Genomic DNA, 25,682 nt, shown 5'->3' with positions numbered 1-25,682 from the left:
ATTTGAAAAATATAGTTTTTAGAAAAACACGTCTAAAGATAACTGATAGAGCTGATTGAACCGAGCGCATACACTTTTGAAGGCTGTAGCACAAAAAATATTTGAATTATTGATTTAAAGTTTTGAGATGTTATTTATATAATATATTATGATAATAAACTATCGAAGTATGAAAAATATAAGTTTTATAAATTTCACTCAGATCAGCTCCCTTTAATGGGGTATGCGACTTGGTTAAACATTTATATTATTCACCATAAATGTAAGCAATACGTTTTTCAATTAAGCTATTTTTCTTGCACAGAAAAAAAATTTGTTAACATGTTAGTAGAGATAGTTTCATTCACACCTCATTTATGCACTTTTCTATTTAATAACAATTAGCTAATTTACTAAAGGATATTCTAAAGGCATCCATCAGCTTTTTACTTTAACAACAACACTTGTTAAGGTCAACCAAAACAAATAAATAAACAAAGTACTAGACTTAAGTACACTTAAGCCATAAGTAACCAAGTAAGTAAGTGAAGTGTTTGAGTAAGTAACTGTGTAAACATAAGTCATCTTCTCACTACTTGACCTAAAGCAAATGTCTGCACACTTGACACTGGAACTTAAATGAGCTACTCTGCAACCGAAATCGGTAAAAGCCAGTGCGCGTGTGTGTTAGCAAAAATGCTATATTAATCCCAATGGGCAGATAAGAGTGTGCATATGTTGCTGCTAACTTACACAGCCACACACACACAACTCTATCTCACTTTCTAGTACGGGTTTTTAAATCAGAGCCAAATTTATTAACTAGTTTCAGTGTTACACTCATACAGCGGAGAAATTATACCGAGTGCTATGTAAGAATACATATATACACAAGCGCACACAAACACACACTGAAACATTTTCAGCACAGCATTACACAAATAATATTTTTGTGGCTTCGCAATTGTATGTGCTGCATTTTGTTTGGGTTTTGTTTAAAGTCCCACTGAAGTGCTAAGTGTGTGCTGCTTGGGGCTGATAGGAGCATTGGAAAAGGGTTTCCAAACAATAACTAGACACTAAAACACCGAAAAACAATGCTGCACATGCACACACACACATACAAGTACGTATTAAGTATTCGTAAAATTTTTGGCATAACAACTCTTTTCGCTTTGCCGTTAGCTGTAGGAGTATTTGCTAGTTTTGTTGTTGTACCTCGAGCACTTGGTCTTTTTATTTGTGTGTTGCTTATCCCTTGGGCACTGGCACTACAACTACATGCACACGCGCCTAATAAAGTTTATCATCTGCTGCAGCCCTTCCCACACACATACACACATAGTACATATCTAAAAAGAGTAGTTGCGCCTATAGTGCGTTTGTGTTTCCTTAGGGGTGCGGCATTGTCCAGTGAGTATCCGGGAACTTTAAACCAAACTTGTTGCTGCATAATTCAAAATATTTTTAAGTATTCAAAAGTTCTGGCGCTTCTTGGTGCTCCGGCCTGTTTGAACTGCAGTTTATTTATTATATTTTATTTTTTGTTGTGGCAGTTGCTGGTTGCATGGTTTCCGGCCTTAGGTGAGACACTTCCTTGCGTGCAATAAATCGTTCAGGGTGACAGTTCTGCTAATTTTTATTTACTATTTGCTTTATTTTGGTATTTAAAGAAAATTTTGTAATTGAGTAAGATTTAAAAATATAATATATAGATTATGAGAACTACTATAGCAAGAGTATTACTGCAAATTTAAGTAGCTCACAGCTGCCTTAACGAATTGTCATTATCCTTATATATTATAGAATAATATAAAGCAACTTCAAATGATAATCTTAATTTTCACACGAGAAGCGTCGAAATGAGGAGAGAAAGAAAAGAATGATTTAATTAGAAAATCTCACTATAAAATATCTCCCATTATCAACCATACTTTAATTTCTGATACAAATTTAGGAGAGAAGCCGTGGGAGCTCATTAATTAACAGTTCATCTAAGAACGCTGACGGGCTAGATGAACTTTTGGGTCGTTCCAATGATATTCTGTTTTATACAGCGTCTACCAGTAGGAATGAATTGATTTTGACAGCTAGTGGCGGCCATTTTTGTTTACAGATTTGTGTCAAATTTTATCAGTGTATTCCGTAAGGTTTGCCATTTCGTCATGTCACGTTTGATTTTGGTACTGAATTTACTTATAGACTACTGAATTTTCATCGAAAAACCATTTTCTCAGTTCATGTCCATTTCTAGCTTAAAGGCTTCGTCAACAAACAAAATTGTCGCTACTGGGGTAGGTCAAATTGTCGTGTGATACAGGAAATGCAATTGCAACTAGATTATTTTTTCTTGGGGGGTATGTTAAATCAACATTCAGCGCACTAAATGTTGCAACGGGACATCGAAAGCTAGCGTAAACGGATGGAGATATGCAAACGGAGCCGTTGACCATTTGGCCGATATTTTGCTCAAATTATAAATGGCATAAAGTTTTCTGCATAACAAAAAAAAAAAAAAAAAACACAGAACCAATTTTGACTAAACTTGAGTGTTATATTTAATTTTAACATCACGTCGTTCTTGTGGTAGACTTTTTATAACCATTTCAACTCGATAATGAGTGTCATCACAGTAGCTCTCGACAATATTTTTTGGAAAAATTGTATGCGATTACAATGACAACAACAAAAAAGTAAAAAAAAATCATGAATAAGAATACACTATGGCAGACAAAAGCAATCTAAATTGGCGGCTTAACCAGAAGAATGTGCATTAAAGAATTATCGCCGGTTGTAGATGATAACCCTTCGCACGAGTAAAACGATAATAGGCCAATAAAGAGTTTAGCTGCTGTGGAACTTTGTTTTCTTTGTTAGCAAATATTAGATTTTTGCTAAAAAATAAAAACTGGGTAACCTTTATGAGAAAATTAAAAAAAAACAAAAACGTTTATATAAATGTAAGGCGCTAAGAAAAGAATCATACTTAGAAAAGTGTTTTTTTTAACAAAAAAAAAAGTCTTGAATTCAAAATTTATTAGAACTAGTACTTTCGCTACCACATTCAAGCTCAAACTTAAGCTTAAAGCGCTATGTTAACAGCAAGAAAGCTTAGAACACAGCGAAAGGCTACGTTTGCACGCATCAATCAGGTCATATGGTACATTCCCAAACAATTAATTTTTAGGAATTAGGTTTTTTTAACTCAAAACTACTGTAAGAAGAGCGTAAATAAGAGTATGCCTAATATACGGGAAACATTTTTTAAACTTTCAATTTTTTCAAAAATCATTGCAAAACATATGCAAAATGTTAATATGTACGCAATTATGCCAGACTTACCGATCCTCATAAGAGTTTCCTTTCATTTTATCTTGATATAACCCCCGAAAGAATGTTATTTGCTGAAAAGAAAAATATTTAGAAAATTTCAGTAAAAAATAATATATTTAATGAGCTACGTTTATTAAGCCAAAATGACCACAAATCTCACATATTATTGGCATGTAGTCAAATGTAAGTAGCAATAATATTGCAACAAAAAAACAGTTTTTTTCGACGATTTACTTTGACACTGATAACAACTAAACGTCGATAATTGCCTTTTATGAAAAAACATTTTTTATTCACTAATAGTTCCAAATTATCTTTATGAAATTCTATTTAAAAGATATTAAAAAATTATAATTTTAATAAAAAATTAATTGTAAAATAATGCCAATTATTTATCTTTACTCTTTACGCTTTTAATTGCACTTTTTTTGAATTCGGATCAGCAATTGTTTGTTTGCGTCCATTTGAAAGTCACAAAAGCAATTCATCATTCGACGGACACATTTTATTAAATTTAATTCATAATCAAGGTTTATTTAACATAAAATAGCAAATGTAAGTCCGCATACGGTGTTATTTGACAAGACTGGTCGCTTTGAGAACACTCAAATAAATGAGAAAAAAATGTTACAGAGCGCATAAACTAGTTCGTGAGATGTTATTTCCTCGTTTCCTTAATATTTTAAGTTAAGAAGAGAACATGACCAAAACCATGACCATGAGAAAAGACCAAAACAGGTATATATCTACGCTAAACTATGTATTATAAACTATAATAATAAATTTCAGCATACGCCTAATTGTAGGCAACATTTTACTTTGCATTTTTATCACCTAATTGTGGGTAGTAATTCGTTTCGATTACTCTAACCAATACTGTTTTTAAACAAAATGTTTCATCATATTTGTATTAAATTGTAAGTAAGTGTTGTACAGTGTTTTTTGTGATTTATTCAAAGTAAACGAGTATTTAATCATGGAAGAATCATTATGTTTGTATTGTATAGCAAATAATTACTACTAATTTCATTTGCCAGTGACATATTCAGTTGTAGCCTTTATGTTCCAACGATAATTACTTTAATTATGTTCCTGACAAATGATTTTTCAGCTGTCACACTTATCAATACACATTTATGATTAAGCATTTTACGACAGCAGTGAAGTAGTCAATTAATTGATTCACTCGACAATCATTCACTTCCCCACGGAGTACAGTGATTGAAATTACTAAGCTGACTAAAGAAAAATAATAACTTAAAAATACTATGAGAAACTTTTCAAAATTATTTTTATTGCAATTGGGAAGAATAATAATGAATATACATTCTATAAATTATTATGTATGCTTGTATTGGTTTTACCAGAGAATAACATGAATAACTTCATTTCTTAAGTTAATATCTGTAATTAGCGCATAAATCTTTGGAGTATAGTAAGTGCTGGTTCAATATGTAACTAGTAAGTAACTAGCAAGAAATCTCCCTCATCAAACTACTTACATTTCAAATTTTTATGGATTATGTTAAGAAATAATCGCTTTGAACTAGTTATCATGCATAAAATATACAAGAGCGCTTGAAACAATGCAGACCTCCTAAGAAAAGTCTCACAGCACACATTTGAAAAAGTTTCTGTCGCTAGATCGTTTTGACCACTGTATGTTTGAGAGTGGCAAAAAAAAGAATGCAAGCAATAAACAAGTGAGCGGTACGTAAAGTATCAAACGGTACACTGAATGAGACAGGTACATATTTATATTCCACTCAACATAGGTATATAACTGTGCAAATGATTGCCGACATTAATTAAAAATATTTCCCAATTGACTGGCTGATTGACGTAAAAAAATTATGAAGCAATCATTAAAAATTAAAAGAGTTCAATTAAAAATATTGCAATGGGTAGTTCAGAATGACTGCTTAAATTGCACGCCTCATGCGTGGTGGGAGTGTTGTTTAATCATACTTTTCAATCGTACATGCGCAGATATTAATAGTAAGTTGTAGGATTTGCTTTTTATCGCTTCAAAAGCATTGGTAGGGGGGTAAGGTATGAATTAATTTGATTGCGGTTCATTTAATTTGTGAAAAATAATAGTTCGGTAAATACATTTATTTGTATATATGTATATATATATTAATGCGCTTCTACAGCAAAATATTTTGGAAAAAAATATTTCTTATGACTGAAAAAGACACATAGATCAAATAAAAATTGAAAACAAGCAAAAACGTTAACTTCGACTGCACCGAAGCTGTAATACGCTTCACAGGTGCATTTTTCATAGCATAAAATGGTATGAAAGGAACTTTATCTTGATTTTGTTTGGTCATTTTGTATGGCAGCTATGTGCTATAGTCCTCTAATCAAACATAAATTTTTGAAAATTGTAGCGTTGCCTTCTACAACAACCCAAGCCGAATTTCGTAAAGATATCTTGCCAAATCAAAATGTTTTCCATACAAGAACTTGATTTTGATCGTTTAGTTTGTATGTCAGCTATGTGCTATAGTGATGCGATATCAGCGGTTCCGACAAATGAGCAGCTTCTTGGGGACGCGTGCTATATTGTAGCTCGATAAAACTGCGTTACTAGAGCGCGTATACACCAACGTACATGACTAACTCATCGCGCTGATTACTTATATATGAACTTTACAGAGTCTCCGACATATCCTTCTACAAGCTTCGTGGTAAAATTAATATAACCTGTTCAAAGTATTGTATTATAAAATTTCATATAAACTGTATATATAGTTTTGTTGTCAAATTCTAAACTTTAAATCAAGTTCTACACACTAATGGTGACACTCAACTATTCGCTTCAATGCACCTACACTCCACCTCTACGAACTTACATACCCACCCACGTAACCCGTATCGCTAAGTATCATCACAACGCAACAACAAGTAGCGCAAAAAATCCGTAAAGGATCCCTAAAGTAAATGCTACGTCGTAAGCACACTTGGCAAACTCGCAACAACCGCACGAAAACGAAACTTTATCAATCAAATATTAACGCTGTGTTTACCTAGAGACGTATGTAGGTGTTGTATTTACTTATTTACTATGAAACTTCGAGCAACTTTTGCCATTTTAGTGATTGAGAAATTGTCAACTTTGCTGACACATGTCAGGCTGACGGTGCTCTTGCATTACAAAAGCTTATTTTAAACTTATGTACATATGAACTTAGCATTTAGTTAATTTAAGTCTGCAGTTGAGGTTACACAATTCAAGTTAGCTAAGAAGTTCTAAAGAGCTTTTGCATTTGACGTAAAGGCGTTTTGCAGCATTTGATATTCCACTATGGTTGCCAAATGGAGGAAATGAAAATAGTTTTGGTTGGGAAATGGATATTGAGGCTTCTAATAAAACGAAAAACCATACAATGTGCTGTAATATAGTTTATATTATTTGTTAATTTGAAAGTTTTTTATTACCTGGAAGTCCAAACAATATTATGAAATCATATTTAAGTAATACTTTAGGGTAGTTAGTAATCCACGAGCTGGCACTGGGGTCTAGTTACGTCGAAAATGTGAACCTTTGTAAAATCAAAAATGCAGTATTTGCTCTTTGTATACTGCCTAGCCTAACCACTTATGTAATAATCAAAGGCAGGGAGTTTAAAAATGTTAGTAAAATCATATAATATCGAATTCGGTAGCATCTAACTCTTAAGATGGACAAAGATCGGACAAAGTCAAGCAGCGTGAACCTAAAATTTTTCTCGAAAGCTGCAAGAATTAAAAAAAAAGTTTTAACTTGACAATCAAGTCATATGGAACACGATTCCAGACGATTTCTAGCATCAATGCTGGTTTATACAATCCGCATTTTTGCAAAGCCTTTTGCTCATTATTCGAGTTATTCATCTAGACGTGCCACAGAAATCTTTCGGCGCTTTAACATAGCAGGCAAAAATCGGCATGGGTATGGAAAACTGTTTTGTTTGACAAGATATCTTCACAAAAATTTGTATAGATTATTGCCAAAAAACGAGCAACAATATACCAAAAAATTGTTCAGATCAGTGCAATATAGCATATGGCTTCCATACAAATTGACCAATAAAAATTAAGCTCATGTATGGAAACCTTTTTCATTTGACAAGATATTTTTACAAAAATTGGCACATTGGCTTTTACAAAAATTGGCAAATTGGCTACGCTATAATTTTTCAACAAATTGTTCGGATTGAAGTACCATAACGCTTAGTCTTCATACAAACTGATCGATCGGAATAAAGTTCTTGTATGGAAACCTTTTTTATTTAAAAAGATATCTTCGCGAAATTGTGCATGATTTATTTCCCAAAAAAGCACCACAACCTCCCGAAAATTGTTCAGTTCGGACCACAATCACATAGAGCTGATATACAAACTGACCGATCAAAATCAAGATAAAGATCTTTTTATACACTTTTATGTTACAAGAATAGCACCTGTGAAGGGTATTACGTTTACGGTGTAGCTCAAGTTAAAGCGTTTTTTTCTTTTTTTGTTTTAAGTAAAAGTTTGCTACGAAGCACACCTATCAACACAAAATATTTTAAAGCAGCCACTTCAGGTGCTTTTTCAATGTTTTTTTCACACAAAACTAGTATTTAAGCTATCAAAGCTAAAATAGTATTTGTAGCAAAATTTATAGTTTTTGGCATCAAATTTCAAACTTAAAATATCTCGAAATTGAGTTAAGCTGTAATATATACTTAAAAGTGTCTCAACTAAGACTGCAAAATAAATATTATTTTTTTACATTTTTGTTTTCAGTTGTACAGCAAAGTATTGTTTGCATTTCGTCTAGAATTTATAAATATCTCACTAGCTAAGTACCCGTAAATGCATGCACCTATTACACACGTACATTTATAGATACATAGGCAAATGGTGGCAGATATGTGTCGGCTTGTGCAAATTTACTTCCCTTCAAATTACGCATACGCCCTGTTGGCGAAAATGAACAGCCGCCGTTGAACTGCACAGCACAGCAAGGTATGGCACAGCAAACGCAGCCGACCGCTAAATGGGCCAACAGCAACGCCTAACACGTTATTGCAGCTCGTATTTTAGGCGAAACATGCAACGTATACAACACACGATACAAACAAAAAATGCTAACATACGAAATACATACAAGTATTTATGTTTATATGTGAGTCAACAACCGCATATATACAGACATATGTGTTAAAAGATGGGTGTTTGCCACAAGTTGTTGCCCTTTTAGCATTCATTCTGTTGCTGCCGCTGCAAGAATGCCACACTTAATGCCGCTTTACATTGTGCCGCTGTTGTGGTTGTTGCTGTTGTTGTTATTGTCGTCATTTTTGCATGCCGGCACTTAGTTGTATGGCTTGCCACTGTTTTAACGGCTGTGTTTGTTGTAAGTTTTCAGAAGCCAACACACAACACGCGCGCCCGCACGCACACATACACATGCATATAAACCTGCATTTACACACACACACACACATGCGCACATATACAAGTATGTACATATGACTGCAGTTTGAAGTGTAGCTACAGCGAAGAAGCGCTACACAGCTGATATGCATAAAGTTACAAGGAGTTAAGTACTTGACAACTTTGCTGGCGTCGAGACGTGACACTTGAAACGTCTTGAAAATTACGAAACTTTGCAGATCTGCAACTACTTACTCATACATGCGACTTGTTATTGCTGTTTCCGTTGTTTGTGTTGGTTGCTGGTGTTATGTTGAAAAATAACTGTAAAGAAACTTGCGTCGAAACAATTGGATTTCTGGTGGAAGCATTAAAACAAAATGTTGTCGACAAAAGTTGAGCGTAAATTAAAATTCTTGAAGTGATGTGTAATGGTCGATTGATAGTAAAAAAGGGGTTAGGTAATTATATAAAGCGTTAAATAAAATGTTTGACCTAAAATGAGATTCGCTAAAAAGCTCAAAGCAGAACTCAAAGAAATGGTTTTTGTTCAACATGTGGACTAAAGGAAGAAAAACTTAAACTAAGCTATCCCATAAACCCTGAATAGGATATATTAAGTTTGCCACGAAGTTTGTAGCAACCAGTAGAAAATGAGCCGAGTCGATTTAGACTGTCTGTATATACTCACAGTTTTCGAGATATCGATATGAAATTTTACACACGTCCGTTTCTCCCTAAAAAGCTGCTTATTTGTCGGAATCGCCCTAAATCAGGCTACTAGTCGATCAAAATCAAGATAAAGTTCTTTATATCAGAATTTGTTTTTTCTTAGTAAACAACCTAAATTCGACTTGATCGAGATTTATATCAAACAACGAGGATTGAAGAAACTAGCTTATGTTAGTCGCTTATATCTTCAGATTTAGTTACATTAATCTGATGTTAAAACTGAAAGTATAAACAGTAGAACTCAACCGCTTATGAGCACTTTTGAGGAAGTATTCACAACTGAGAGTCGATCTACAAAGCGTGGATAATCTAGGCTGAACACTATATGACTTCCCGCCCAAATTTGACAAAATATTTTATAATTCAACTCAATGTTGAAGACGCTTTCTCGTTAGCCTCCATAGCTGTGCCAACATGCACATTGCAATTCTAATCAAGCTAAGTGTCACTTTAGCCAAGATAAGACTGAATATGATGTCCACTAATTGCGCTTGGAATAGTTGCAACCTTGGCCGGCTGCTTGATGCCTACTCACGTGGCAGTAATAATTCACTAAAATCAATATGCAATACCTGCACAAGCGTCGCATACAAAATGTGTCTTTATGTCCATACTCGTATATGGCAAACACAGACCCAAGCAAATAGCTGACACACACATAAGCATGCTTATTCGAGCCTCGAAGCGAACATAAACAAAATTTGCATAATGCCAAACAGCTGGACCATAATGGACGCGCACACAAACTCATACACACATACATTAACAATGCAGCGTGTGAAATGGTGAGCGCTTGGCGAGCTGCTGCTGCTAGTTGCTGTTATTGTTGCTTTGGCGAGAGTGCCAATTGGCAAACATTGCTGCTGATGACGGTTATTTGCCACATTTCCACCGTGATTTATGTGCATTGAAAGCAGCATTTGTGTTTGCTGGCGTGCACCAGCATTGCTATAAAAGTAGCATGAATCAATCCATGTTGCATGCCAAATGCAGCAGCGAAAGTCAGTGGCAATTAAGTGGATTATGCATTTTAGATTATTTTTTCTACAAACGAGGGCATGCACAATAATACAGGCGGACTAAGCAGCACGCTAATGTTTTTGGAAATGCAAGAATAGAGAGAGGAAAAGAGATGGAAAGTAATATGACAACTGTTGTAGAACCACTGCATAGCTAGAGAGGCCTCGCTTAAGAGCTTTCTGCGACATTATAAACTAATATAATTACATGAAAGTTCTGAAGAGCTTTAACTGAACTTTTTTCTTAAGAAAAAAATCGGTGTATCGTTTTCCAAAAAAAAATATACAATATTATATTAAACTCAGTGAGTCCAAGCTAAATTATGCACAAATAAATAGGGCTGGACTTTTGAAAGCTTCCTGTTAGGTTTCATACATTAGTTGACTTGCTATATGAAAACAAGTTCGATAATCCTCACAGCAAAAAGTTTTCAACCTGACAGAATACGCAAGAGTTCGCAGAATGACTTTTAATACTAACAAAAAATGTCTCCAAGACTTCAAGGAACCTCGTACTCTATTTTTCTTATTTGTTGCTCTTAAGGATATGTTACAGTTTGGTAACAGTAAGTAACATAAGATCCACTATATTGTCTCAGAAATTTTTCAAAACAAAAAATTACAGTTTACACAATCAGAATCTATATTTACCGGTATTTCTAATATAATAAGATTTACATCAAATGTTTCTAAAAATAAATTACCTGTTATAGATCTTCAATCCAAATTTTTCAGTTTCAATGTGAAATGCGCCGTAATGTAGGCAACACACACTGTATTACTCACTACGCATTGCGTACATTAAGGCGAACTAACAATTTCAAATTAGAAAATATAATTTCTTTTTAAAGTGCTCAAAAAAAAAAAATTAAACAAATTATTTGATTAAAAATAGAAGTTTTCTAAATATTGATTCAAATACTATTTGGCAGTAAAACTAAATCAGCAGAAGCTAAAATAGAATGTTTAAGGCAAAATCAGAATCAAAATATCTAACTGAACGTTCCCTCATATTTATATTGATATACCAAAAATCTATAAGTCATTTTAGTATGAAAATATAACTTCTTGAGTCACAGTTTCAAATAAAGTAAATAGAAAAGCCTAAAACTTAGTCTATTCTGCAATATCTTTGAAGGTTACGAAAAGTTTGAAGGTATATATTTGTTACTCAGAGAATGCCTAAGGAATGTACATATGAACATTTGGAAACAAAACATCAATATTATCGGAAAAGGGCGTTTTCTTAGACATGTGGTTTTTAAGAAGCTATAAAATGCTATTCTAGTAGTGTTATGGCCAAGGAATTTTACAAATCTCGTCAAGGTAGACATACTGAGTAAATCTCTTCAATAATAACAAATGTTAATTAAATTTTAACCACTAAAAGACAAAACTTATGCGCATCTAGATCGGCTGATTTAACATATGTATACCCAAAGACAAGAAATTTTATATAATTTAATCCAAATTACTTTTTCGTCAATGAATAAATGCTTGCATGCACATGAGGTTGCCTTCTATATATATATCATATACCATATATATGTATATGTACATAAATATTTATACACAAATATACACAAACCAAAATTCCTTAAGAACTTTCGCTTATTGCTCCTTGTCATTAACGACCACCAAACGACGTACACACATACATATATACAAGTCTACATAAATTTTGTATTTATTTCTCCAATTCCAATTTATATTTGCTGGTATTTTCCTTTCACACATGCTGTATTTTTTACTGAATGAACATATACATACATGAAAATATACATATACGATTATGTATAAATATACAGGTAGGTGGAAAAGTTGGTTGGTCTCTCCAAGAAATAGCACTACTAGCTCCATTTTCTTCCTCAAGTTGGTACGTCTGTCGTCAGAACACATGCAAAGTTACAAGTCATTCTGTCAATTAGTTCTTTATTTACAAGCAGTTTGAATTTGACATGTCAGAGTATTTTTTTTTATATTGAAAAATGAAATACCGCGTAGTGATTAGATTCTTTGTTTTGAAAGATTAAAAAGCACAATTGAACAATTATTAAAAGTGTAAAAGGAGTCCTTTGACTTTTGAGCTTGTGAAGCGTGGTCTTACTAGGTTTGAAGACGATTCATGCGAAGTACGACTAAAAACCGCAACCACACCAGAATACATTGAGCAAGTTCATAATATTGTTAGTGATGATTCAAGTTTGACTAAGCCTGAAATTGCTAAGACCAAAGGCGTCTCAGACGAACGAGTACTTCATATTTTACATGGAGAATTACATATGAAAAAGCTGTTTGGAAAGTTAGTGCCGCACACGTTAACAATTCAACAAAAACTGGATCGAAAACAAATTTCTCAGCATAATTTGTAGAGTTTTAAGCAGAATAAAACCGATTTCTTAGCGCCGTTTTATAACTATGGATAAGACTAGGATCTAACACCATGCTCCTAAATTGAAACAAGAACGTTTACAATTGACTGAAGCTGATTGTGCAGCTCCAAAACAGGTGAAGTCACCACGATCAGCAAAGAAGGTTATGGCAACAGTTTTTTGGGATGCAAAAGAAATTTCGTTGATTGATTATCTGCAGAAAGGTAAAATATCCAACTCTGAATATTATTGCAGCCTTTTGGATTAGCTGAATGAAAAAAATCGTGAGAAAATACCTGGTTTGCAGCACAAAAACAAAATTTTTCAACAAGACAATGCATCTGCTCACAAATGTGAATTGAAGTACGAATTGCTTGAGCATCCACCGTATTCACCAGATTTGGCTCCCAGCGACTACTACTTCTGCAGAAATCTGAAACAATACCTTCGTGAAAAGCGTGTTTCGTCGAATGGAGAAGCTATTGCAGTCGTAGACGTTTATTTTGCAGAGCTACCGAAAAGTCATTATCAGCGATGGCATAAAATTATTGGAGGATCATTGGAATAAGCGTATTGAAGTTAAGGGAGATTATATTAAATAAATACATATATTTCATACCAAAAACATTATTTTTTCATTTCGAGCGCAGAAGCTTTTCAACCAACCTGTATATTATATATACATGCTCTATAAACACATACAAGTATATACATGCTGGTGTGTTATTTGTCTGTCATGATTGTTGTGGTAATAAATTAAACTTTTGCGCCAACGCTAACGCCACCGCCAACAACTTCGCCCGCGTTATGGCGCCGTCAATGCTGTCGCTGATGTTGCCAGCTCGTCTCGACTTCCGCGTAATGTTGTTTTCCCCATTTCCCATTTCGCAGCTGGCATTTGCTAACAATGTGTGCTGGTGTGTGTGACAGCGTGCCGGTAGACATGTTGGGGCGCCACAAACGTTGTTTATTGTTTCAACAGCGCAAAGCAATTTTGTGCAAAAATACATACATATACACCATATACTTGTATACTATATATTATATAAATGTGTGTTTCTGCGTATGTGTTGTCGGAGGAAAAGATTAGTAGTTGTTTGTGTTAAGATTTATACTACTATTTAAGCGTTTATTTTTCAGCGAAAAGTTGAGCAACAAATCTTCCAAGCAATGAAAAGCAGCGAGTGAAGCGCAACAAAGAGAGAGCTTTATACGTATGTATATAATTTGAGGTTAAGTTGGATTTTTTGAAATTTAGATTTGGAAATGCATTTATCTAGCATTATTAGCTTAAAGAACCCTTGCTCAAAATTCTGTATATGTTTTGCACACATTCAAACACTTTTATACATACATATATAGAAATATGTTAGTTGGAAGCATAACTTCTCACTTGCCGCTCTAAATAACCACTTTCACATTCCGCCTATAAATCCACATTAGTTGGCTAGCCGAATCTGCCTCATTCGCAACACTATGCTGCGCTTTCTACCCCTTCCACCCATAAGTCTTAATTAGAAAGCCATTAACTTTTGCCCTACCAAAGCGCACATAAGCTGCACAGGTGTCCAATTAAATTAGGCGAATAAGATTTATCTCCTTAGTGCCAAAAAAAAAAAAAAATGGCGAAAATGAGCAACAGATCTTTATGGTAGAAAAGTAATGAGGGAGTGTGCGCAGCATCTAAGTATCTATGGATATGAGTACAGATAGATAGACCTATATTAAGAAAAAAAGTCGCTTTATTAAGATTAGTTCAGGCCAAATAGTAACACTATTAGTAATGAAATGATAAGCGATGAGAATACACAAAACGCTCGAGTACAATACATACAATATTATAACTCCATAGTCAACTGAGGTACAAACATTCATTAGCCATTATTAGAGGAATATCCGAAGGCAGGAACATATGGGTATTTAAAATTTTACTTCAAAATACGTAACTCAGAATTGATTGGAGTTCCCTCGGCTAAAATTGGCGAAACTTCTACTACTTCTTACATAACGCCACTAAACGTGCGAAAACTCTCTAAGAAAAGGCACCAGAAAATTTGCCAATAAGGATTACAAAAAAGGAGACCTTCAAATGATTTGTATAGTTGAAATTTTCTAACTCAGAAATTAATTCCAAATAATTTATATTTACATGTTTCAAATAGCACAATGTGAAAACCTGCCAAATCAGACCACAAACGTGTATGGCAGCTGATCCAAACTCTGTCAAACCTTATATTTGACTTTGATTATATATATTTGTCAGTACTAAAGACATTTCAAAGAACTTAGGTTATCATAATTCTCCAAGCACAGTAAGGCTTGGTACCTAAAAACTAAAAAGGTGGGTTTAAGCTCCAATATGATTCTGATGTGTATTGTTTAGCATCAAAAAATGAATAATATCGGCTAAAGAGTTCTATGATCTTCTAGTGCCTTTAATACCCTAAATATATTAACTTCTATATCACTCTGATTTGTCTTGCTTAGCATAATGTGGTTTATCGCCTGCATATTTGTCAAATACTTGTGAGTTATATGGTTCTAAAATTTTCTGGACTCTACCCAAACCTCGATTATATAGATGTTCATTCCACTGGTTCGTTGCTTAGCACAGTGCAGTTTGAGACCACACAATTATTAATATGGGTTAGAGAGTTTTAAGGTCATCTAGATCCTGTAATGCCCCAAGACCCCGAATCAATTGATATCTACCTCACTGATTCATGCTGTTAAGCACAGTGTTGTTTGGCATTAAAAAGTTGGTAACTTCGGTCATCGTTTCCTAAGGACCAAGTAATACCTCTGAAAGACAAATACTTTGATTATCCGTCTGTCTGTATATAAGCGAACTGCTCTCTCAGTTGTTGAGATATCAATATAAAATTTTAAACACGTTCTTTTTACCCTACGGGGCTATTCATTTGTCGGAAACGCCCATATCGCACTACTATAGAATATAGCAGTCATATAAAATGATTGATCAAAATCAAGTCCTTGTATGAAAAACTTTTTTATTTGATTCGAAATCTTCACGAAATTCGGCAAAGGTTATTGTTGAAGACAACGCTCAAGTCACTGAATCTATTGTTCGGATCGGACTACTATAACATATAGCTGTAATATAAACTGATCAATAAAAATCAGAGAGTTTTTTTACCCTTTTATGATATAAGAAATGTACCTGTGAAGGGTATTATAGCTGCGGTGCAGCCGAATATAACGTTTTTTCGTCTATTTTTATATATTATATATAGTATATTTACATATAGAGGATACAACGAAATTTCTATGTGAAAGTATGAACGAGTTCGCTTTCACCACGTGCACTTTCACTTTCAGGCGCGATTGAACAACTGGCACACAGAGTGGCATAAAGCATACACAAACACGCAACTTAGGTGTTAATATATACATATACATATGCTTGTACTATAATGTGTGCGTATAAGCACTTACCACTAGTAGCGTATTTGACATTTACACTGGCTCGATAGTAATTTCACTACATAACCTCAATTGGGTCAACCCCAGTGCCAAATCACACAACCAACAACCACAACAAAAACAATAATAACACCAAAATTACAACATAACTTATAGCGTGAAAACAAAAGCTAACAACTACAAATACAAACATACATATAGTAAACAACAAATACAAGAACAGCAAACATATACGAAAATATTTGCGCACACGAAGGTTTTCATACAAGTATGAGCAAGGCATTAAGCGAACAGCGTGACGAAAGCCAACAGCGCAGAGAGATCGAGAGCAACGACAGCGGCAGCGGCGACAAAAGGTCGGAAACGATTTAATGGCATTTCATCATTTATGCTGAGTGGACATGAGACAGGGTCAATATCGATGATGCTGGTCTCATGATATGGTCGAGCCAAAAAGTGTTAAGTTGTATAAGTACAATATAAAAGTGAGCTACCGAAAGCATATGGCACATGTACATGTAGGTATTTGAGTGTATGTGTTTGTATGTGTGTAAGTGCATGTGAACGCAAATGAAATGAAGCAGTTAACTGCATATCACAGCAACTGATCAAGGACATACCAAATGGACGACAAAATGCACGCACACACGAACACAGCTATGTAAGCACACGCACACGCACGAAAGCATGCAGAAGACACACTACTACATACATTATTTGACCCAAAAATGCCACAGGCGTGAAATGGGCAAAACTTCGAAACGAAATGCGTACGTATGAAGCCCAGCCAGAGAAGGATGGTGGAACAATAAACGATAAAAGCCCTACGAATGCGACAAAAATTAATTTGCGTTTCTGCGTCAGCTCATATTCATATCCATATATTGTATATACATATGTATACGATGTATGGTAAATACACTGTAGGAAAATTTTATATAAATATTTGTATATTTTTATGAACAAAAATCTTATTTTAAAATAGTTTTCCATAATTTCGGATTTTTATACCGAAACTTTTATTATTTAATTTTGATTCAATAATATAATAAGGAATATAGATTTTTCATGAAGATCTTCACCTTGATTTTAATCCATCAGCTTATACGGTAGGTATATGCTATACTGGTCCAATCGGCACAATACGTTCATTAATTGTAGCGCTGCCGTGGAAAAGTCTATGCCAAACTTCGTAAATATATCTTGTTTAACAAAAAAAATGACTTGATTTTAATCGATCAGTTTGGCAGCTACAGCCTATAAAGGTCCGAGCTGAACAATATATTCGGAGATTGTAGCATTGCTTTGGACACTAACTCAGGTCTTAATTCGTGAAGATATCTTCTCAAACGAAGAAATGTACATAAAAAGAATTGATTTTGACCGATCAGCTTGTATGACAGCTATATGCTATAGTGATCCAATATTAGCGGCTCCGACAAATGAGTAGTCTTTTGAGAAGAAAAAACTTGTGCAGAATTTCAGATCGATATCTCAAAAACTGACGGATAAGTTCATGTATTTACCAACAGAAACTTAATATACATTGTTCAGGGTATAAAAATATTTATTAGAAAAATAATTCGGGTGCATAAAATATTTCTCCAAACATTTATTGAAAACAGCCGAGTATTAAAATCCACTAGTCTGAAACAATTACTTATAATATATAAATAAAGAACAATTTGTACAAAAATTCTTCAAGAGTTTTCCTACAGGGTTGTACCTACATATGTTCTTCGGCAATTATTAATATGTGTTAGCTCTTTCTCACTTTATAATACCTCTCCAGTACCTTTTTATTTTGACACCACAATTATACGTATATATTTTTGTATATATGTATGTATATTTTTTTACAACATTTGTGTAAAATTTTTACCCCTACGGTCTTTTAATTCAATTATCTGCTCTTATTATGGCTCTCTTTCTCACTATTTGTCTCTTGACAGGCTATTTACGAAAGGGTATTTTTTTGAATATCTTTTGTGTCATTTACCATAAAAGCAAAATTGAAGTGTTAATTTATGTTTTCATTTCTTTAAGTATTCCACACAGTAGGATCATAAAATATGATATAGCGGTTGGACCTATCGCTGATGAAGGTCCGCATAAACTAAATTAAATGCATGTATGCATTGTGGCGGCAAAATGGTATGACATTGAAATTTGAAGGAGAGAAAATAGGGCATAAATTGAATTATGGCACACAAAAAAAATTGTTCGAGGAAAGAAGGGGTTGAGGTGAATAGAGAAAAAAAGAGATGAGTGAATGTGAAGTGGAGTATAAAATATTAGATAGCTTACGGAGAAGATATCATAGAAGGGCATTAAAGGACTTAGCTGGATATATTAAGGAAAAATATAAAATAAAAGATGTTAACGGTAAGTAAATAGTGAGGCAAAAAGTAAGCCGGGGAATGATACAAATACAATGGCAGGCTACAGCAAACACTAAAGCGGCTTTTTGCCAAGAAAAATATCCATTTTTTAAACAATAGAAACTAGCAGCAAAATGTGAAAAGGGTTAGAAAAGTATGCTGCACCAAAAGAGGCATAGGATAATATGTCAAAACATGGCTCTGCAGCAAATCAAAGACGACATTTTGTGAAAGAAATTTGAACAAAGTATTTTAATTATAAACTTTTTAGGCAACTTTTCGGTGCTAAAACCGACTCATGAACACAAATGAGTTTATATATACATGTAAGTGTGTGTGTGTGTTCAGCATGCCCTACCATACAGAAAGAGCGAACAAGAGATGAAAAGCTGAAAAGTATTCAAATAAAAGTAAACATAGAAAAGGGTTGACTTGCAGGCGAATAAAGTTGAATAAAGAAAGTGTTTGTCGCGAGGTTGGCACACATTGACATCACACACACACATTGACATCTTCATGCCGAAAAGCCGCAGCCAGCTAAGCTGAGCGTGTGTATACATATGTACGCTTCTAAGCTAGCAATATTTTAGCTGAGGGGTAAGAATAAAGAAAGCGACACAGGCACAGAAATCAATGTGAGCAGATTTATGCACACACACACACACATACATAAAACTTAGCGTGCAGGCGAACTGCTACGAAGTGCACAGGATGTCCTTGAAATACTTCTCGCTGCCTTTTGTATACAAAATTATGTGCTCACACATTATCATATATATATCATTTCTAAATGCATATGCAACTAAATCTTGTTATAAATAAATTTTGTTTTTATATGTGTTACACTTTATATTTTTGTAGCAAAATTTCTTGCGCTGCAAGTTCCAAGCAAATCACGGCAAATGCATAATTTTAAGTAAAAATACGCACTCATTTCCAACTATGCGCTTATTTACCACTCAACGCTCATGAACAAAGATTTCGTTAGCTATTACGTATACACGCACATATGTGGCGCTTTATAATGTGGCATATCCTACCCTCATCAATGTCAATGGGTTATGAGGTTATGCTGAAACTTTTTCATTTACTCTGAGCATAATGTTAGAATTTTATGCGCATACGAAATTAAATAAATATGAAAAAGTCAAAGAGGGAGTGTGGAATGCGTCCTGTGAAAATTATATTCATAAAATTTGCAGTTAAATTAACAACGGCTGTAGAGAGCTGCTGTGAGAAATTTAAGATACTTGAAATTAGTAATATTTTAATTTAAGAACTGTGTACAGTTTCAATAAATGTGCACTCTAAATCATCAACTCTACATGTCCTTACGCAAGTACATAAATATTCTTAGCAAGGCTTAGTATGGTTTCGCCTGAACCTCAAAAGTAGGCAACGTTTTATTCTCTTTGCCAAACACTCTGAAATGTTTTGGTAATTTTGAATAACATCTTTGCATCGGCGTTGTCAGACTAATTTAATGTTGAGAAGGGAGCTACTGATTTCAATAGGACCTCAATATAGCTATACGGTCAAGAATTTCTTATATACATACAATAAGATCAAAAATGACCCGGACTGGTCCATTTTACCTGTGTAAACTGAATCGATAACAAATTTTTTTCTGCATTGGCAAAACTTTTGCTATGTATGTGAATAAGTGTGGCTTTCGGCAACAGTTTGTTTTGGACGCGTAAAATTTTTCTATGAACATTTATATATTGAGTCTATGGACTCATGTCGCACTTCACGAAGCTGATTTTTCCGTTTCGAAAATAGAAAAAAATCACAAGGAGCCGAATTTGGCGATTACGACGGCTGTTTGAAGACTCTCGTTTCATGTTTGGTCAAAAAAGTCATTCGCAATCATGCAGTCCGCATGCAATTTTGATCTTGCGTGTTTCTATATTTTCGAAAGTTAATCAAGGTTTATAACAGGTATATAAGTCATTACTTTTTCAAGCAAAGCAAAACAAAAAAAAATACTGAAATAATTCAAAATGGCCTCCAAAAATAACGTTTTATTCATGAATTCATTTTAATTATTATACTCTGAACAAGATATATTAAGTTTGTAACATCAAGAAGGGAGAAAATAAATATATAAATAATCAGCATAACGAGCTGAGTCGATTAAGTGATGCCCATCTGTTTGTATATATATGCGAACTATCTCCTCAATCTTTTTTATTTAACATTTTTTCTTGCCAAAAAGTACATTTATATTTCAGTGGTCTTTGACTGAATATATAAATAAACATAAAAGTTGCTGTTTAGATGGACACCAATAATAAATTTCGCATACTCACGTTTTCACGTGAATCATCAATTAATCTAATGTACCAAAAAATAAAAATAATGCAAAAACAAAATTAATTTTAATCTAAGCATAGTAATGAACCCATTTTCTCCATTTATCAATTATACAAACAACTTCCTGCAGAGTTGTACCAACAAGAGTATCGATAGATTGCAAAAGTTTTATTTTTTTATTTTTGTCGACAAAAACTGATTTTTATAATTTTTGCGTATAAAATTTCAACACTCTTATGCCGGCTACATTGAATGGTAAATTTTATAAGCTTATCAGCAGATCAACTGAGGCATAAAGCTGCAACTTTTCTGCTACTTTATTTTTAGAAATATTTTACTGTAAATTAAAAAGAAATGTTATAACAGCACTAAAGCTGGCTTATTTCAATTACTTTGTTCATAAAGAGCAAAAATAAAAGCATTTAAAAATACATGTATATACTATATGTATATGTATGTACATAAGTATATACAGAACCTTTATATAGCTATGCATTGAATGGACAATTAATTTTTAAAGAAGAAATGAAAGCAGCCATTTTGAATTTTTATAACACAAAATAACTTTAAAACTTAAATTTAGTAAAATACCATAAACTATTCTATATTTTTTTAATTTCAGAATAAAATGGTAACGTGCTAATGGTTGTTTTTGTGGAACACTTAAGGATATTTAGACATTTATTTTCTGATTTTTAGTTTCACCGAAATTAACAATACAAATATTCCTGATACTTTGAAAAACCATGATCCTACTAATTGGTGATTTTATAATTAAAAATAATTTTGAAATTATACATACAAACTTCATCGTACACATATTATTTGGCCCCAATGCCATCACAGTCGCCTTAAAGTAAGCAAAGGTTTATTTTTAGTGTAAGCTTCAATAAAATTAGTAAGACAACGTTGCCTACCATTAGGCGCATTATACTAGTCGGAGGTCATGTTCGTTTCACCTATTTCCTACGCGCCTTATTTGAGCTCTATTTTGGAATAAGTATAGATTTTATATTTCAACTTAAATGTATTGATCAAATCGATGTACTTGCGTCTTACTTATTTTCGAATTGAACGACATTAAAATAAATTTCGGTGAAATTAAAATGAGCGTCTATGAAAAATGTAAACCATTTTGATTTATAGAAATAAAGTAGCGGAAATCATCCAAGCAAATCCACAGTAATAATTCTTCTCAGCGCTTTTACACTCACTACGGCATTTCACATACTGTTAGTTCAATATTTTAGTAAAATTAGCATTCGCATTGGCATCCAATAACTATCCAGCCATATCTTATAACTTACAGTCACAGGAAGACACTTGCGTGATTTGATTATAGTTGAGTAATCACGAAAAAGGGAAGACTGTATATCATGAAATTCAAATTGAGTGCGTAGCATGTGGCTTTACGAACCGAGCTAAAAAGTCAGAAGGAGATGTAATGGCATATGCATATATTATCTCTATAGGGAGTTGACAGGGTGAGCTTTCCTTTAGAGAATTTTGGTTTTAAGAAGTAAAATTAAAACTATGCGTAGTAAAATTACTGAAATGGTGTAAAACTTCGCAGTAACAACAAAATTTAATTGGATTTGTACAAAATATACAAAATGACGATTTCATTCACAGAATTTTTTTATATCTGCAATTCTTAACCAGTTTATGAAATAATTTTTTGGATGCAAATGTTAAAAAATTTGTTGAATGGTCTGGTATCAAACGGCTCGGAGAGGTACTTCCCGATTTTAACGGAGCTGATGGTTGTGTTCAACGTCATTTGATTTTCGCAGGGATACCAAATTAAGACATATCGAAATAGGCAGCTCTTGTTAGTGCCGTCAAAAGCTCACAACATTAATACAATAACAATTGTATTGAGTAATAATTTACCTTGAATCACATAGTCATGCAGAGACTGAGCAATGTTAATCGTCCATAAAACTTTGTAAAATAAAAAGTTGTGAGTAGAAAAAGCTCAAAAGCGATCTCTTGGAAGAAACTGCAATTTTCATTCAATAAATTGTCTAGCATTCTCCCACATATCTTTAGATTGGAAATTATACGCACTTTTTCATACAAATTAAAGAGAATTTTTCCCAGCTTAGACACACTGTGCACAGTATACTTCGCCAGTAGCAGTGACAATCGGTTAGATTTACGGCATCCGCGGTAATCATGCATGTGTATGTATGTGTGTTTATGCCACTGAAATGCGCTCCACAAGAGAATTGCTTTTAATATGTTTGGGGAATTTGTGAGCAATAAATGTAATTCGATTAAGTGAAAGCAAAAAAAAAAAAAAAAAAAATTATCGACAAAAATATGCAAAACGCGGCACGCAAGCGCCGACAAGTGTAATCAAACAGAATTTTCAAGCATATATTATATGTTAGTAAGTAAATACCTAGATATGTGTGAACATGTGCGAATAATTCAAGTTGATATCGTTTATAGTGGATTCTTTGCGGCAAATCGAGTTTGACTCCACTAGCAGTTGGCCTCTCAGTGGGAATTTACAAACACCTACATGCTCGTACATATTAAAGCGTGAATAAATAAGTGGGTATATCTCGCAAGCAATAAATATTGATTTGTGATTATGTTGTGAACGAAGAGTCAAGCATGAAATTAACTAAAAGGATAGAAATTCTCGGTAGACGAAAATAGCGGATATTTAAAAATAAAAATTTACAGTTTCGGTATTTTTTGCGCAACAACAACGTCACAGTTTTGACCCAACATTAACAACTAACTTTTATTGCTTGCCGCTATGTGTCTTCTTGCCACAACAAAAATATTGCTGTGCGATAGCAAATGTTTTGCATACTCAACGGTCGTTTTACAAAACTTTTTCATTTCCATTTATTTCAACTTGTGTCTCACATTCATGCACATATTAAATTTCATTCCATTTCATTTGGTTACCCTCAATGGCACCATAAAGCATGTCAAGCTCATTATGTGCGGTCTTGCCACATTATATTACACATTTTGTATTTCATTCTGCGCATTTTATTTATGCTAATTTATTTTTCATGCTCGTTTTGTGTATTTAAAGGCAAAAGTCATAATGAGGGATACTATCTGTGGGCAACAGTAGTAACATTTTAAGATGGCTTAAACAAATTGCATAACAGGAGAGCAAAAATAGCATGGAAAGGCAAAGAGATGAAGTGTGGGAAGTTGGAAATGGCCAGGAAAAATTAAAAAATATTACAAACAAGAAAAAATGTTAACTCCTGTTGCACCGTAGCTATAATACCTTTCACAAATACAAAAGATTCGTTACAAGAACTTGATTCCGATCGTTCTGTTTGTATGGCAGCTGTATGCTATAGTAACTCCATCTGTACAATTTTTTCGGAGATTACATTATTGCATTAGATAATGACCCAGTCAAATGAAAAAGTTTTCCTTAAAATAACTTGATTTCGATCATTAAATTTGTATGGCAGCTGTATGCTATAGTGGTCCAAGCAGCTTCTTGAGGCAAAAAGAACGTGTGCATAATTTCAGATCGATATCTTAAAACTGAGGCTCTAGTTAGAAAATATACAGACAGACAGACGGACATGACTAAAACGACTCAACTCGGTTTGCCTATCAGCTAGATATATATTTTATAGGGTCTTCGATATTTCTATCTGTGTGTTAATAAAGTCATGGCAAACTTAATATACCTTGTTTAGGGTATAACTATATATAGCATATATATACCTATATATATATATATATATATATACGAAGCGAAATACTATATAAAATATAAATGTAAACACACCATCAGAAATTCTCTCAGCATAATTCTTATTTAAATCGGCATTCTGTCAAATGAGAAGTCAAGTCTATATATAGGGTATCTGCTAAAGGTATAAAACTTCCTGAAGGGATGTCTGTTAAACCAACTGTCAAAGTAAAAAAATGTTTTTGACGTTTCTGTTCAGAATACATTGGCAGAGTACGATTACAAAGTCGTACACTTTCAAAGGTTACCGCTATGGGCGAAATATTAGAGTAACTCTGCAACGACCAACAACTTGAAACCACCAATTAGCGAGATAAAATCGAATCTGCTGGAAAAAGTGTGTTTCGGACTTGAAGGATGGGCGTAAGACAGAGTTGCAGATCGCCATTACACAGTTTCTTAAGTAAATTTCTTTTCGCAAGAAACTATTTTTTTGAATTTCGATATATAATATTATATTATTTATTTCAATATATTATCATATATCTCCAGCAAATATTTGGACAATCGAATATTTAGGCAATTATATAAGTACAGTGGAAAACTAACAAAATATGTAAACCAACTTTGTAAATTGTCATATGATTATCATAATTTCCGATTGTAAATACTATTTAAATAGCTGGAACTCTTAATGCACATTTTTTATATACCATACATCAAACGCTTTCAGTTGCAACAATGCTGAAAAATTTTATAATGTTTTCTTTAATGAAACTAAAGTTTCGAAACAGGTGGCAACAGCTTTTCTCATTTTGCTTAATTGGAAGTCTTATTGTGCCTCTCTTGTTATGTACCCAAACTGTTTTATTATTCTTCTACAATTATTGTTAAAATTGGAAGCAGGTGGCAACCGTTTTCGAAAAAGTTTTTTTTGAAAACTGTCTTGAAACTCTTCAGTTTGTAATTGACTTGTAATCATTTTTTCTTTTTATCAACATAAAAA

The 25,682-nt window shown here is 33.5% G+C and overlaps 1 long non-coding RNA gene across 1 annotated transcript in view; it reads right to left on the bottom strand.

Moving 5' to 3' along the window:
• The window catches only part of LOC118681874 (uncharacterized), a 181,798-nt gene that overhangs the window by 103,681 nt on the left and 52,435 nt on the right, over window positions 1-25,682 (bottom strand). The window contains exon 2 of the long non-coding RNA XR_004977617.2: window positions 3,322-3,383. This is a non-coding gene — a long non-coding RNA (uncharacterized lncRNA). The remainder of the gene's footprint in view (window positions 1-3,321; window positions 3,384-25,682) is intronic.

This window comes from Bactrocera oleae, chromosome 3 (genome assembly GCF_042242935.1).
Source record: "Bactrocera oleae isolate idBacOlea1 chromosome 3, idBacOlea1, whole genome shotgun sequence".
NCBI classification, from domain to species: domain Eukaryota; kingdom Metazoa; phylum Arthropoda; class Insecta; order Diptera; family Tephritidae; genus Bactrocera; species Bactrocera oleae.
This window is presented reverse-complemented; position numbering and strand designations above follow the sequence as displayed.